Genomic DNA, 18130 nt, shown 5'->3' with positions numbered 1-18130 from the left:
ATAACTTTATAATTTAATTAAATTAATAAGTTATAATTTAATTTTATATTTTTTAATTAATAAAAACATCAAATTAAAGAAAATAATTTACGAATTATAAATTCATTAAATTAACGAAAATTACATAAGATAAAAACATAGAAAATAATCTTAAAACATACACTATCAGCGATATAAATTGTGGATAGTATGAATATATAAATTGTGAAATAAAAAAGAATATTCTTAAAATATTCTATTTTAGAGTTAAAAATAGAGATATGGTTGGAGAAAACTTTCATTTGAAAGTTCGTATTTTTAGATCTTGAAACGCATTAAATATAGAGTTTTGGGTTGGAGATGGCCTTATTTCTTTGCAAATTTGATACGGTGTCAGGGAGAACTTGTATTCTACCCAATCACAAATGTAAGAGCTAATTATAAGATGAGTACAGGGGATGGAAGATGAGGAGATTTTAACTTTGAGTTAGAGGAGAAGGTGTAGATCTTGCTTCTTGGCTTGCCAAATATGAAGTCGGTGTCCATGTGTAAACGAGGAGGCCGGCAAGGAGTATGGCTGCTCCTGATACAAAGCCTGCAGGAAGGGAAGACGCCACACCGATATATGGCAAAGGAAGCGTGAACGCATAGATCGATAGAGGAACTGTTTGGAAACAAGAAAACATAAACTCGGTCATGTCTTACAACTCGAATTGTTTGCTGAAGAATGACAAAAAGAATAACAGATACCAGAACAAGCACTTCCAAAAATTTGCTTTGATGGAACCAGCGCACAAGTTATGGAAAACTTCGCTTTTGCCAACATGGACTTGATGTTCTTGTTAGTTTTCTAGACCAAGGATCAATGACTTATCTCATAAGTCTAGAAATGAAGGAAAACCACGAAACTATGTTGATAGGGATGTTCACTACGGCCTCTTAAACATTCAAAATTTTAATAGCATAGATTGCGGAGTGACAGGCACCTCTATAACATTGTTATTCTCAAGATCTCTGAGCATAGCTCATTCGAAGATATAGATTACCTCCGTCACAACAAGTTAAAAACTAATGTGATTTGACTAATCAAAATGGTAAACCAGTGCTAATATATAAGCTCTTGTAAAGGTTGCTACAGGTCATGATGTGGGATACAATGTTTGACATCCGAAGAAGACTGCCATTTTCCATAGAAGCGGCAGGGCATAAAACAACTTAGAGAAACTGAAAGATTATTCTCTCAATTGGTCAAATACAAGTAATCTTCAAAACCAATCAGATCAGTCTCACACAATGCAAGTATGAACAATATCAAGAAATTATGCTTACTAGCTTCAGATGCTAAACATCCAGGGCAATTATCATGATTGAAAAACATGCCATCTGAGAAACACTATAATAAGTTCTACTGAATAGTATTGACAATGCATTTGCACAGGCAAAATAATAATGGCACCATGTAGCAAAGTAAAAGATTAGTGATCAAATATATGAACCAACCTGAGAAAGTTGATGCGAGGCAAGATACAACTGCTGAGGATATTTTGAGAAGGTGAAGCAGTGATATATTATATGCCATATTAACCATTACAAATAATAATGGTAGCAGCGGTGCTCCAGCGCATTCTGTCAGAAGAAGATCATGTGAGTGAGATGTCAGTGGTAGCTCAATTAGCAAATCAATTTGAGTTCATTAACCTATACTCAGGAAATTAAGAACATAAAAAATAAATCAAATAATTGAGAAACATCATGTGTAACAGTTCAGTCCAAATCAGTGGTAGACTTGCAGTTTCTTTTGATGAAAAAGTTTAAAAATTAGCATATTTCTAATGTATGACAAAAAAGGAACTAAATAAAACATGCAAAAATCATCATGACTAACAAAATAACAAATTATAGGATAAGATTTTACAGCAATGACAAATGTTTCATGTAGAAGATTGAAAATGAGACACAGATAACAATAAATGTAGACAAGGTGAACAACTTAGTACCAATATGTGCAACGCATTCACATTGAAGATTTAGACATAATACCAAACATGAATTAACATGGTCAATAACTACACTAACAAATGTCACATAAGCTTAGAATCAAAGAATGAAATTAAAAAATATCTTTTTGAAAAAGTATATAAGTGGATAATGTCATCACCAAAGTAAAGATCACAGCATAAGCATAACATCCTAATAAATGCAGTTCTTTTTGACATACCATTTCTATTTCCAGTATAATTGCAACATTATTAAGCATTAAGCAATGAAGAAATTATCCCTCCTCACAGCAGATTTTTCAATAAAAAGTCAATGCCACCTACAAATATTAATAAGTCAAATGTCGGCAGTAACATGTTGAATCCATTTAGGATCAATATCCTTGCAGAGACTCTTACCAAATGAGCAATCATAGATAACCCATGCTTACTTGAATTCCTCCTTCAGTTAATACCATATTTATTAGCACTAAATTATTAAAAAAATTGACTTGCTAGCAACATTTTTTGGCTTGAGCTTTAATAACAAAAGTAACTTGAACGGAAAAAATTTACAATTTGTTCCAAGGCATACCACTTGCTAGAGAACCCATATTCAGAAAAGCAAGCTGTGCCATCTTTAATGTACATTGGCAGCTGACTGAATGGAACACCCCATAACTTGGACAAAAAAAGGAAGTAGAAGACAGATAAAAAAAGTGCCTGCATTACATTCAGCACAAGCATTCACATTCAGTTTTTCTTTATTACACCTCACAGAGCAAAATTCATTTTAAACAAGAGATTGTTAAATCACCTTTCTACTAATGAAAACCTCAAGAACAATAATTGGATGAAATACTAAAAACTTTCTTGTGAAGCATCAAATATTCAATCTAGTCTTACGATAAATATAAACTTGTAGGTGATTATAAAGAGTCAGATGCATTGCCATAATAGATAGAAATTCGCATAACATCAAATGATACAAGTATACCTAAGAAATAGACTGCAAAATTGGATTGATGATAATGGATAAATTCTTACTTGGAAAGCAGATCCAAAAGAATTCACCACAAAAAGGTCAACTGATCCAGCCTGCAGAATGTAGGCAACAAGTGTGAACAAATTTAATATCAACTACAAACAATAGCATCACAATTAAAAAAAAACAGGTATACATTGAAATAAATAAAAAAAGGTATTGTAAAAGCAAATTTTGTGTAACAACTAGAAGAGATGCTGAAGACAATACCTTCAATTGCCGGCTGGTATCCAAGAATATTACCTCCTAAAATTTACAATAGCATTGAGTTGCATTAGCAAAAATTACATGCAAAGATATGTCACAGTTGGTTAAAGTTCACCTTTAATACTGTATCAGCAGCTTGAAAGAAAAAGGAAGTTATCATCAAAAGTGTCCAGAAGATTCCAGCTTCTTTCAGGGAAAGCCCACCAGAACCACTGAACAAGCAAAAGAAAGACGATATTCAGATATTTCCATGGCAAATAGAACAAATATTTTAAAATAATTTCCATAAACAAGAATTGGGAAATTATACATAAAGCAGTAACTAATTAGAATAAAAGACAGAAGTTGAACAAAGGCAATACAGAACCAACTCAAATGACAACCACATCATCATAAAAAGTGTGGTTTGTAGGTTGAAGGATCTTTAATACACATTAAGTTCAAGCCATTGTCACGATTGAATCATTGTTTTTGGCATCCAAAAATATTTTTTTGGCCGACTATTTTCAACCAACAATATATTGTTACCACATCTTACTCCCGACGTCCAATTTCAGTACTCTCCCTGGGTTATAACAAAGTATCTTTTTCTTTAAGGATATTAAATACATTTTTTGTTGAAGCCATTGTCATGATCGAATCATTGTGCGGGCATTCAAAAATATATTTGTTGCCAACTATTTTCAGCCAACAGCATAAAAGTAATGACATCTTACTCCTGACGTCCTATTTTGCTATTCTGCAGGGGCTATACCAAAGTATTTCTGAACCTCCGTAGTTATTAATCTATGTTTCTTGAAAATTGATTACTGTTCTCACTTAAAGAAAAACAAACATGCAGAAAATGTAGTATTTTCTGGAAAATTCATTATTAAATGTTAAATATTCTACAAAAATCTTGCTAATAAAACTGTGTTCTCTTAGTTATATCTCAGAATTCATCAAAAAAAAAAAAATATCAGCTGGTGCAAGTTTAACAAATCTTCACTTCAACAAAGGAGAAAAAAAAAGTTTAATCTGTAAAACACCATAGAGCTCCTAACAATCCTCGTTTAGCTCGGATGAAGTTATTGTTTTGATCATGGATACTTATCTTAAAAAATTAGAATCATGACAACATAAATGGTAGGCAAGTTGAATTGTTAAATCCATTAGTAAAATGAGGAACAAGACAAGCCGGAACATGAGTGACAATGTAAGAGATCAATATCCAATCGAGTTTCTTCACTCCTAGCTTTCCATGAATAAGGCAATTTCTGGTCTACACTAGATATAGTCAAGTTTTCCACTTTGAACAAATATTTAAAGTTAATTATATTTTGAATGCCCACTGGAAACAGATTTAGCCAGAGAAAAAACTTTCTTGCAGCTAAATACCCCATGTTTCTTTCAGCATTTGTAATTTTGCTTCGAATGTGATGAAGAGATCAAGAAAAAAATCTATTCATCTGAATTTATAAATTTTATTTCACTTAATCTACAATTTATCCTGATATTTAGCCAACAAGATTTTGGAAATAAAGAAAAGAGCTTGGCCCCTATTTATTGAAAGGGGCATTTAATACGAAAGGATCAAGTAGTCCATAACAGGGGATGGGCAAACATAAACCTTACGCATGTGAATAGGTTGTTTCAAAGCTTAGGCTCTTGTACTCGTGTATTAAGAAGATCAATAGAGTTTTGAAAGGAGGGATGTTGCAACAAACACTTCAAATCAGAAATTTGCAAAACCTAATTTAAATTGCTCATTTCCTCTGCCCACTTTTTGAATGACTTTGACAAGGGTCAAGCTGAAGTCATTTGAATGCAAAAGAAAAGGATTTAGAAAATAGGCAAAAACTAACTTCCTACACCTTAAACTATGTAAACTAGTTGAACCAAGTTCACATTCCTGTTTCCATCTTCATACAACCAAACTTAAAATGGATGACCAGTAATTGTTGATGGAAATTGTAAACAGAGACACCTCCTTCTGGTTGGCTTGCCATGTACAGATATCTTCAAGGCATTGCACAGAGTAAATGAAAATGAGTAAAGAAAGGTGCCAATGAAGCTGCATTAATGTTACCCAATATAGACACTTCTTAAAATAATTATATCATGCAATAGTTCTCATCAGTCACATTAGGTGTAGATGACCATGTGATCATGTTTACCTGGATGCATATCATCAAAAGCTGTAAACATTTATGATATCTGTGTTTTTTGAAAAGAAGCTATTGATAAGATGTGTTTGTTGTTGTTCAATGTAATGGTGAATATTATTTCCTTCTATTTATAAAAATAAAGTCGTTTAGTTACAACACAGGTATAAAATTTAAAACTTGGTAACTGCTATCGCTATCTAAAATAATTATTTATGTCGCAAAAACTTTGCAAGTAAAATTAATACTTAAATGATCATAATTTACACAAATGTGCCATCAAAATCATGCAGCAAGAGATCTAGAACTAAATCAGAAGAAAGAACAATTAAAGAAATCACCGCAATAGGTTCATTTTGAATCATTTGCTATCCTTAGAAAATTACCTTGCCACTGTTATTAGGATGCCAGCAGTTATAAGCTACGCATCAAGTAACTGATTAGCCCGATATCTTCTCCCAAGGAAAGTGACGACAATAAAAGTTGCCAAACAAGAAAGGTCTGCAAAGAACATCATTGAATATTATTCTGCTATTGGACTAATTCAATTTTAGTAAGACAAAAGGTTGGTTCAGTCTCACCTGCGATAATATTGGAATTGATGCCCCAGAAAGAACAGCTGCCCAAAACAAATTTACAGAAATAAATAGAACACAGAAAATGCTCAGAAATAAGCCATTATCAATAGCTAATTAACAGCTTGAGTTCATTATAATTTAAAAGATTAAATTAGAAGTTAGAACAGAAAACCACCTCATCAGCCACCTACATATTATAGTATCATGTATCATATGAGGTTCTTATAAGCAGAAGAAGGTAATAATTACAAAATAAATTTAGAACAGTAATACAGATATTTATAACTGTAATAATGACACTGAATGGAACATAGTTTTACAGTTTGTTTAGAAGAAGGGTCGGATAAAACTTACTAAAATACCTTTCATCATGAAAAAATGTTCTTTATCAAAATATTTAAATAAAAGAGTTGTTTTTCTTAAAATATCCATTGACAAAGCAAATAAAAATTTTGTTCATTGAACAAAGATCCATAACGGTGTATGTGACATGTGACATAAAAAAATCTACAGTATTTTGGAAGTGACATTTTTCATATGGAGCAAACAAAGGAAACTAGAAAAGTACGTGAAGGAAGGATGAGAACAAAAACAGAAGCCATGGGTGAAGGTAAACCACACCCCTAGACTGTCTATAATACTATTGACATGTTATAATCCTAGCCAAGTACACATTGTAATTTTCAGTTATCAGAGAAGCATTGCCTACATAAGTAAATCCAATTTTCTATAACAAGCAACCACAAATTACTTTTTCAGTGAACTAGTACGAGAAAAGCATGGTGTTGCAATGACCGTGACTGCATCTACCTTTTTTCTGCATCTAAGATAATGATGGCATATTGATTTCATTGATCACCATGAAATTTCTTTTATAAAATCAGCTTGGAATCCATTACACTCATCACATCAAATACAAGGAAATTCTAAGAAAATGAATTTTACAATGCAAAGGTATGAAAAACTAGAGTGCAAAAGAAATCAGAAAAGCTTTTGGAAAAACTAAAAACGGTAATCAAATATAGTTCACCTCCAGCAGCCATTCCACATGCTGCTCCCAAAGCCTCCAAGAGTCCCACAGCAAGGAAAAGGAGTCTTTGGTAAGGAAAAGCATCTCATCTGTGACAATGCCAGCTTGATAGCGGCAATACAAAATGGAGAAGTACACCAGCACATATCTAATAAACAAACAACAGCTTATTGTTAAAATGTACAGAATACAGAGAGATACAAATATGTAAATTTATGTGTTACTTTTTCATATTTCAATTAATTTTGGAAGATACCTATATAAAATCTCTCCCAAATTTTCTTTAATATAATTATCCACATGGTGATTTTTATTTTCTGAACTTAAAAGTCTAAATTGATTACAACATAATACGTGCCTTCAGTAAGATACTTACAGCCATTTTGGTCACGCATGGGATCTGTGTTTAAGACATAGGAGTATGTATTGAGTTCCATTTCTTACAAAGGCATTGAATTTTGGTAGAGGAAAGGAAAGAAAACTATTGGAAGTTTTTTTGTTGTGCTTTGTTCACAGAAGAAAAGAAAATGGATAAGCAAGTGAAAGAAAATGTATAGATAACTCAAACTTCTATTTTCCTCTATCGTCTCTCAACATGAACAAAATTCTAAGGTATATCATTAGAATGAAATTAGACATGACAGTCTTAGGGAAGAAACCACAATCCTTTCATATTGAAATCTCAAATCCATAATAACAAATATATTTATTTCAGAGTGCCAATAGAGCTGCTATCTATCCTGTCCCCCATCAATACAGAAGCATAATCGCTGTGTTAAAAATCCAGTTGAAGTTCAGAGAAATAAGAAAGCTGGATTAATGATTAAGCATATGAAAAATAAATACTATGCATAAATCACAGTCTATTTTGGATACATAGATTTGATGAATCTCACTCAAAGAAAGTTGACCTTTCAAAATCTAAACCACCAATCACATGTTTAAGTTGGAAACAAGCACTAGACAAACTTGGCTGCAAAGCCTTGGACAGATTTGTATTCATCACATCATAAAAGGAGTCTAGCAGCCACTCACAGATGACTGGAGACAGGAGTCACAATGAAACGTGATAAATAAGCTGAATGAACCCTCTTTTACGAATTCTCATATGCTATCATATACAGATAGAGGGAATGTTTTGAGTGGAGAAAAATCAAGGAAGTATACAACTATAACACCATGCCTTAGAGACGTTTGTAAACCAAAGATGTGAACAAAAGTAGTCACGTGCACTAAATTCCATCCATCTCCTTCTGCCAGCAACACTAAAACCTAAGTAGGCAAGGCCCTCAAAAACCCGGAAGTTGAACAAAAAGTCTGTTGGGTGATGACCACATGCAGAAGACACAAGTGGGGGTGTATGGGTCCCTTCTGAGAAATTTCAAAGATGGTGAACATACTAAATTTAAAAATTAGAAGAAAAAAACAACAAAAATTCAAATCAGCTGTTCGAGGCCACACATAAGGAATAATTGCAATGATTGATCCAGGCTATGTAATTTCGGCTGATGGTTAGAACCTGGTTTAACTGAATCTTAACAGTAAAAATTTAAAATTAGAAAACCAAACTATTATCCGATTATTGTCCTTTTTTAGTCTTTCTTCATTACGTGACGTAAAAAAGTAAAATTTTATATCTTTCTCTCACTTTCGAAAACATCTCAACGTCGACAGCACAAACACACGAATCTCCAAGTCTATTGAACGGCCAGTTCGTACAGTTTCGATCCACCCTCACGAAATTGGCATACACACACAGAGGACATGAATCTGAAATTCAAGAGAGAGAAGAAGAAGCACACACCCGAACGTCGCGAGCTGAGCGAGAAAGAAAGGGTAGTGCTTAAGCGGCACCAACGCGAGCTTGTAAAGTACCCGATTCCCCGTCCCTAGAGCCACAGTCATCGCCGCCACCGCCACCACCTCCACCCTCTTCTTCCTCTCCGCCGCTCTCTCGTTTACTTCACCAATCACCTCCCCCAACGCGCTCAAACACACAACCCTCGCCGATCGTCGCGATTGCGCACAGCGACGAACCAAGTCCGGCTCCAGAACGCACAGCATGCTCCGCAACTGCCGCGATCGCATGGCCTGAACGGTGGCGCCATGGTGCGGGATCAAGAGATGGGGGCTGGACAAGCTGAGGGTTGGCTCGGAAGAGGATGATGGGATCGGAGGATTTGGGAGCCTGAAGGTGATTGCGGACATCGCGGGATCGATTTGTTGAGAATCGGGAGGGAAGGAAGAGGAGGAGATGGGATGGGTGGTATGATGGCGTAGTTCGTTGTGGGGGAGCGGAGGAAAGGACGTGGGCCTGCGCCGTCGCCGCTTACCCTCTGCTTTTAAGAGAAAATAAAGTGGCAGGTCCTTTGTCGCTTTGTAGCTCGTGCAGTCAGGGAGATGTATAATCCAGTACAGCGAACGTTGTATTGGGCAAACAAATTATTGGAGAGTGGTATGATTAACAGTAGTAGGACAGCGATGGGAGTACCCTACTATAGTCTATTACATTCATCTTGCTAGTAATTGGTTTGTCCCAAATATAATACGCAAATTTGTTCATATGTTGGCATTTTAGGGTGGGTCCAATGTTTTTAAACCCGGACCGGACCGGCCGGTCCGACCGGCAAACCCAGGAACCGGGTCGCAGTCCGGTCCGGGTTTCTATTAAATGTTGACCAAAAACTTGAACTCGGCCAAACCCACTCAAAACCGGTGAACCGGCAGGGTTTGACTGCACTCGACCAAAAACCCGGTTCATTTATTTTTGGTTTTTATCAAAAAAATAAAAGAGAGAGAGCTTGGCTGTAACTATAAGTCTCTTCTCCACCCGTCTCCGTAGCTTCCCTCTTTGACCGAGCCTCTCCCCACTGGACCATCATCGACCTCACGATAGCTCACCTTAGTAGTCACCGATAGCCACTCGGGACCATCACCGGACCACCACGGAGGTGAGTCAAAAAACCTGAAAACCCTAGATCTAGATCTTTTTTTCTTTTTCTTTTTTAGTTATTTCATGTTGTTGTAACGTTGTTGTTGTTTTATTGATTCATTCTTTTGTTTTTGGTTTTAGTTTGTGTTTTTTAGTTTTGAAGTTCAGGAAATGTGAGTTCTTTGTTGTTTAAAATTTTAAATGAATTGGCTTGTGATTTAGTGTTTTAAGGGGGCGTTGATTTTGTTTTTGTTGTAGTTTGTGTTTTTTTGGTTTTTAAGTTCGAGGGAATGTGAGTTCTTTGATATTTAAATGAATTGCCTTGTGATTTTTGGTTTTGATTATGTGTTGGTAACTTTCGGTATGAGTTGAAGATCGTGAGGAAAAGAAAAGGGATTTGTGATGTTAATTGATTAGAAAATAAAGTTATTGGATGACAAAGAGAATGGAATTTTTGAATACTTTGAAGTTGTTGGATGTTCTTTGCTCTTTGTTTTCTACTCATTTTTGTGTTTTTGGATTGATTTTGATTATTGGCATGAATTAAAGGAAATTTTATTGATTGATTAGTGTGAGCTAATGGAAATTTTATTGTTGATTGATTGGCTAATAAAGTCATTGGATGTTGAAGAGCATGGCATTTATGTACTTTGAAGTTACTGAATGTTGAAGAGCATGAAATTTACTGCTTTGTAGTAATTGGATGTTCTTTTTCTATCTTCAGTTGTCCAATTTATGAATTAATTGCTCAAGTTTTTCATTTTCATTGATTTTGATTATTTTGGGTGGTGGAAGAGGAGGTTGAAGGAGAACTTGCCTTTGATGAGTTAGAGTCTATGTTGGAGGAGCAACCAAGAATTAGTGAAGAATCAACCAACTTTTCTAAAGGTAAATTTTATTAGTTTTTTGAAATATTATCCTTTAATAACTAATGTTTTTCATACTTAATTATATATATATTTTTTGAGGTATTGAAGATGACATGGTTACCGTTGAGGAGGATGATAATGCAATGATTGATGTTGGAAGAATGACTAGCAATGATTTAGATGAAGAAGATTGGCTCACATCTCCTCCAAAAAATTAAATTGAAATGTTTTGATATGTTTAGTTATGTTATATATTGTTGGATCGGTGGCTTTTACTTTGATGTTTCTCAAAACATTATTATGTACTTTTGTTATGTTTTGGTATGTGATATGATGTTGCATTGTTGTGGAGTTTTCTTATTTCTCAAAACATGACATGTATCTTTTATATGGTTTGTTATTAACTTATTATATTGTTATGAACTATGTTGTTATGAGTTATGTTGTTATTGTTGTTATGTTTTATAGAGTTGTATTTTTTATGTATTTTGTCATGAATTTTGATGTTGTTATGTCAGTATTATGCAGGAAAACAAAGTACAAAAAATATTTTTATAGTGGATGTTATTATATATATATAATATTTATGGCGTCATCCGGTCCGACCAAAAGCGGTTCATCCGGTCGGACCGATGACTATGACCCAATGATGAGGCGGTTCACTTCCCGGTCCGGGTTTAAAAACATTGGGTGGGTCAGACTTAGGGGTGGCAATACTTGTCGAGCGGTCTGTCGATTTTGTTTTTGTTTGACCCGAACAAAATAGGTTTAAAAAAGAAGTTGTCTTAGTGTAAATTGGGCCCAAAATACTGATTGATTGTCCAGATTTAAATTTAAGGTGAGTCTAAATATAAAAATTTTTACCTCTAAAATTTAGAAAGGTCACAATCTTAAGCTAATGGTTTTAAGTCCAATCTTCCAAAAACTTCAAACATATATTTTCATTTTCTTTATTAAGATTTGGATTTTTGTTTAATTTGAGTTAGTTTAAATTGTTTGACGCTGTTTTTTTATTTTATTTTATGTGAATTCAATTATTTTTATATAATTTAATATTTGAGTTAAATTTATTATAGCTTGTAGAATTCTGATAAAATTTGGATATCCAAACAAGCTGATTTTAAAAGAGACAGGATTTGGACAAGTTAGGTTTGTCCAAATTTAAAATTCGGTCGGATTTAAACGATAAGTTTATTTATTTATTTTAGTAGTTGTTTGAAACGTGCATTCTTTTCTTTCAGCGCGTGTATTGTGGGATTCAAGAGGGCTTGCAGGCTGCTGCTGTTTCTCGATGGTACCCACCTCCTTGGAAAATATCGGGGTACACTATGCCAATTGGACTTTGTATAGTCGACAATGAGACCGATGCCAATTGGACTTGGTTCATATCTAAGTTAGGCAATGCTTTATACGAGGAAGGAGACTATCATGAGATAATTACCTTCGTGTCGGACAGGTCCAAGGGCCTTGTGAACGCAATTGCGAGAGTCTTCCCTTCTTCGCCACATGCATACTGTCTTCGACATTTGGAGGCCAATTTTATGAAAGCCAATGTCAGACTTGGGAAGGCATTGAGGGAGGAGTGATGGTCTATATGCTTTCGCATTGCGTGGGCATCCATGGCTAAAGATTTCGATGATACCGTGAATGAACTGCAGGAAACATCACCCGAAGCTCATCACTGGTTGATTAATAAATCGGATATGGCACATTGGTCGAATTATCTGTTTAGAGGTGATCGTTGGGGTGAGATGTGTTCAAATGTCGCGGAGTCGTTCAATGCTTGGATCAAAGAAGCTCGTCATTTACCGGTGACGAAAATGGTCGACTCCATAAGGTCTGCGAATGTTGATTTACACTTAACATTTAGTGTTACCCTTTAAACATTTTCCATCTTTGTTTAATTCGACTTGTCTGACTTTAAATATTAATCCTTTCGTTTAACTATTTACAATAATGTTTAAACATGTTTATGAATTATTTAACCATTATTGTCTTTGTTTAACCTTATTTGCCAGGTTCAAGTTGATGCGCATGTTATGTAACCGGCGTGAGCAAGCGAACAAATGGGAGACCTACTTATGCCCAGACATACATTCGAAGGTAGAGATCATTGTTGAGGATAGCCGAAATCTTTGTGTTGGTCGTTGTGTCGATGATCGCTACGAGTGATCGACCGAGTCAGACAACTCTGTAGATCTTGCCATCGAACTTGTTCATGTCGAAGGTGGCAAGTTTATGGTATCCCTTGCAAACACGCTTGCGCTGCAATAATGCAGACAGACACCAACGTTCATCGATTTATTAGCGGCTACTTTACCGTCGACAATTACAAACTGGCGTATAAGGAAGCTATATTCCCCATACCCGACGATGGCAGGCCTTCAGACGAAAATCGTGAGTTTCGTTTGAGACCGCCTGTGACGAGAAGGCAGCCTGGGCGTCCTAGACAAAAGAGGATCGAGTTTCAAGCGTTAGATGTCAGCGGGTTACATTGCGGACTACCGCCATGAATCACGTCACAATCGTAGATCTTGTAATGAAAACTCGTCACGACTAGGGCATTGTAAATAAGTTGACTTCTAAAGAGAAACAATCTGAATTGACTGGAAATTTTTCATATTTAAACTCTTATTTTTACAGTGTTATCAGTTATTTAAACAGAGACAGTGTTATTTTTAAAACGAGAAACCGTAATTTTAAATGTTTCAAACCCGATATTTAAACGATAGATGGTAAAGTTAAACATTTAAATCGAAATGTAGACAATGACATCAGTAAATTAAACAATGAATTGAATTTGAATGGAATTTAGTCCCGACTTTACAATTGAAAACCCGACAAAAATTTACATTGACATATACAAGTCATGTTCTTCAAAACGAAAAACAATGAATTGAATTTGTCTTGGTTTACATTCGAAAACAAAATTGACATTAACATATACAAGTCCTCGTCTGCGAAATCAAAAATTTAACCCGCTCGGACGACCCCTTTCTTATGGACGCCAGCGCCTCCCTCCTTAAGTATGCGGGTAACATACTTTTAATCTCGGGTAAGGAACATCCGTCTCGCGGTAGCCGTAGCTTCTCACCCCAAAGTAATTGCTCGATAAACCGCGATGACATTGACGGCGTAATCGACGCTTCCTTGTTTTTGCCGTGGGGTTTCCATGTCAGTAAACGAGTGGGTACTTTGCGGTCGCCGACTCGACCCGAGCATATCGACAAACTGAGTGTCGAATAGATTCCATTGTCGAGATATGCAAGTTGAGATTAAGATACCGATTAAATAACAAACACTATCAATCGAACATAATTAAAGAACTGACCATGTCCAACGTGTCTTTTTCGTACTCCAGCGCATCGAAGAATAATGCTCGTATTCTTGTTTGTCATTGTCAAGGACGAGCGACATGGAAGTGGCCATTCATTATTATCGGAGGATGACAATTTTCAACTTCATGCAAAGTCGCATGACGATCTCCGATCATAGCCATAGTTGTTTCATGTAGCGTCAGTCCCCGCTGACTTAAACAGACGGCAGATGTCTTGTGATGGAGCGCGCTTTTGTAGGGGATATGGCACTTTGCTCATCGACTTTTTGTACTATGCATCAAAAAGCGTCCATCACATCATTTGTGACCATCTCCTTACCCTCAAGCAGAGTGTATAATTTGTCCCGTGTGGTGCTGACAGCGTCATTCTTCCACATGACAGTGCTGATATTAAACGATAACAGATATAATTAGACCATATTCTAAATATTTAAATAATATTATCAATGCTCAAATGATATTATAAATAATTAAATGATAACATATAAACATTTAAACACTATCACAAAAAATTTAAACACTATCATAAAAACTTTAAACACTATCATGAAAACTTTAAACTTACCTGTCCATACGGTAGTTAAGGAAGATCCTCATCAACTCCTGCTCGTATTTGTTAAGACGCGATTGGCCAACCCATTTTTTCTTCTTCGGAACGAAGACTTGGTGAGCCGTCTTGTCCCAATTTTGATTGGCCTTGATCATCTCCCTCGTTGCTCGGTCGGGGTCTTCACTGAGGGCACTGTTGCTGAGCCTTCACGGTGTTCGAGACCGGCAGCATCTTCCTTCGATGCGAGGATGACGGCGACAGCATCAACTGCGGACACATCCTTACATGGTTGTTGTTGTTGTTGGATTGTGTCCGCCTCGATCGCGGGGGACGACGGCGGCATCAGCTGCAGACATACCCTTACATGTTTTTTTTTTGTTGTGGGATTGTGCCTTGCTTCGATGCGGTACTGTCGGCCACAACCACGGCCACGACAACAGATTCAATGATATTCTCAGTCGTGGCCACGGCAACAGCATCAACGGGAGACACACCCTTAGCTTGTTCTTGTTCTTCAGGGATTGTGTCCATCTTTGATCGCCAATCTCGTACTGGTTTCACCGGGTCGGGGATTTCGCTAACAAGGGAGTAAACGATCTTCTCAACCGCGGCAACGCCCACATCATCTACGATGTCCTCCACCGTCATGGCCATGTCATCTCGGACGGCAGACTCGCATGCACATCGATCGCCGATGGTGTTGCTATTGTTTTATCGTCGCTACGGCTGGAGACAGAGGCGATATTACACCTTTTATGAATAAATTTTAAAGCAGTAAATAATAAAGTTAAACGCTAAATAAAATGGTTAAACATTAAAGACTTTTGTTAAACATTGTCCATGATTTATTATCTCTTTTCCTTCGAGTGATGACAAGCTGGTTTCTACCGTCGCTTGCTTCCTGTAACTACTTTCACCGTAGCACAGCATCCTTGGGATCTTGCCGAAAGCGGACTTTCTTTCCCGTTCCGATCACTCGTAAAAACCATACGTTAGCGCGACCTATCTTGCCGGGCGCATCTATCTTGCACTCGAGCAGTTTGCGTGTGTAATGTCCTCCATCGACCACTTAGCGTCGCCTACACCTCATGCGTATCGCCCCATGGCGGGTAGATCATCGACATAATCAACGATCCGGGTTCGAACCGAGCATGATGTATTTGAGGAAGAGGATTGTACCCATGAGGTACACCATCAGGAGTTTGACAAAATTATCTTCTTCCCCCCTCTATCGAACAAGTTGCACAAGAGTGCTCTTGATGGAGTCTCTGTGTCTCTCGGAGGTTTTTGATAAATACCTCCCTCGACGCTGAGCGGGTTTTTCTTCTTCTGAAACACGATTGCGTCGCTATCGCAACGCAGACCAAGAACGAGGGCCACATTTTGAGGTCTCGAAACTCGCAGAGCTTTCCCGATCCCCGAATTTATTGGTGCGGCCATCGTACTTTGCGATGAGAATCAAGAAGGGCCCTCTCTTGGTATATAGCTTCGACTCGATGAATCTCTGCAAACGGTGTGCCCTGGATGATCTCCCGAGTGTCGAGGGGTCATGTTATCTTTCAATTCAGCTAAGGTCTCCACTCACCGGGTGTCAAATAACATCGCCCATTAACTAGGTTGACCGCCATAGTCACAAGCCTGCGAAAATAACAACACATTCAACATGGAGTATTGACAAATGCTTAAGCGAAAATATAAGATTTTAAATGGTAACCTTCAGCTATTAAACAGAGATATCAATTGTTAAACGAGACCTAGTTTATTAAAGCAGAGACAACAATACTTAAGCAGAGACAACAAAATTTAAGCTGTAACATCTCATTTCTTAAACGTAAAACCTCATTTGTAAAACTGCAACCATATCAAATGAAAGGGAAATGTATATTATAAATATTACACAAATCATAACAATCGAAATAACTATTTCGATAGTGTATATAGACGAAAGCGCAAAACAACACAAAACCCTAGCCGAGAAATTGCCCTGCAGACTAACAAAACCCCAGCCGAGAAATCCCCCTGAGACTTCAATATCTTCCAACAAAAACAGGAGCACAAAACGAAACCGAAAAAAATCCTTCTTTGTATGTAGAATAGTTACCATAAAACCATACTCAATACCTTAGATTGCAAACTAATTAAATGCCAACTACTTGCGGGGGACTTCTCTTTCAAGATACCGGTGGAAAGGGAAAAAAGCTCTAATTACGAGGTCGCTGGTAGAGACAACTCGGAGACGACTTTTGGAAAATGGAAAAAGCGAAGACGCGAGTTGAGAAAAACTCGATGAACGGCTCAGATGAAATTCCTCTCTTGGGGTTACTATCACGGAACCCCTCCCCCAACTTCCTCTCATACCTGAAATGGGTCTGCGATCCACGACTCCCCATGCAAGGGCATTTTCGTCCATAAAATTTAAAAATCACTCCGTTGACATCCGTTACATGCTTTGGGGGGGGGGTTGAAAAACATGGAATTAAAAAGGAAGGGGTTTTTGGGGAGTGCAAAACTAACGGGGTGTTTTTGGCAATATGGCAAACTTAGGGGGTGTTTTTGGCAATTTTCACTTAATTTAATTACTTATAAATATTTTTATAATTAAATGTTTGTCAATAATATATAATTAAATATGAGATAAACATGAGGGTGAGTGGATGCCACTTATTTTACTGCATTTCAACTTAGAACAAATTTTGCAATAAGTTGAAATATTGTAAAAGTGGGTGAGATGTAAGTTAGGTTACATCCACTTACATGTAAGTGGAGTTTTTAACCAAACAACCACTTACATTACAGCTACTTACAACTACTTATAAGTGACCAAGCATGCCCTAAGAGATTTTTTTTGAAATTTTGGGGGTTTTTTTTTGAAAATTTTTACATTAACTAATTAATTTTGATTTAATTATTATCGATTAACAATGGAGAAAATACTACTGCGAGTAACATGATCAGATTTACGGGCACATAGTGTTATTTAGGCTAAATAAACTAGATTTGAGTGTTCACTCATTCAGTGAAGGATACTTAATAGAACTTTCAAAACTGGTCGGAGAGGCATAGTAGGTTGGTTCACCATTTTGGCGGGCTGGCATAATCCAAACCTACCTTGGGCTGGCATAATCCAAGCCAACTTACTAGAAATGTAAAAAAAAAATATTGGTCTAAATGTTGGAGTAATTCTCATGTAAAACACATAAATGAATTAATTATTTGATGTGCCAACTAAAAATATATGACATTAAGTAGTCTTGATTATTAAAGTTTGAACAAACAAAGATGAAGGGCAGTGCTTGAAAAATTCACGATTCTAATGTTATACATATGCACAATTGCACATAGGGGTGGCAAAACGGGTTAGCGGGTCGTGTTCGTGTCGGGTTGACCTGTGAATCTGACACGTTTAACCTCGACACCCGGACACGCGACACGATTATTAAACGGGTTATTTTGTAGAACACGAACACGACACGTCTAAAACCC

At 36.6% G+C, this 18130-nt stretch overlaps 1 pseudogene; it reads right to left on the bottom strand.

The window, feature by feature from the left end:
* Positions 1–352: 352 nt before the first annotated feature.
* LOC120264274 lies at positions 353–9401 on the bottom strand (annotated as a pseudogene).
* Positions 9402–18130: the final 8729 nt, after the last annotated feature.

The sequence above is a fragment of the Dioscorea cayenensis genome, chromosome 7 (genome assembly GCF_009730915.1).
Source record: "Dioscorea cayenensis subsp. rotundata cultivar TDr96_F1 chromosome 7, TDr96_F1_v2_PseudoChromosome.rev07_lg8_w22 25.fasta, whole genome shotgun sequence".
Classification (NCBI taxonomy): domain Eukaryota; kingdom Viridiplantae; phylum Streptophyta; class Magnoliopsida; order Dioscoreales; family Dioscoreaceae; genus Dioscorea; species Dioscorea cayenensis.
This window is presented reverse-complemented; position numbering and strand designations above follow the sequence as displayed.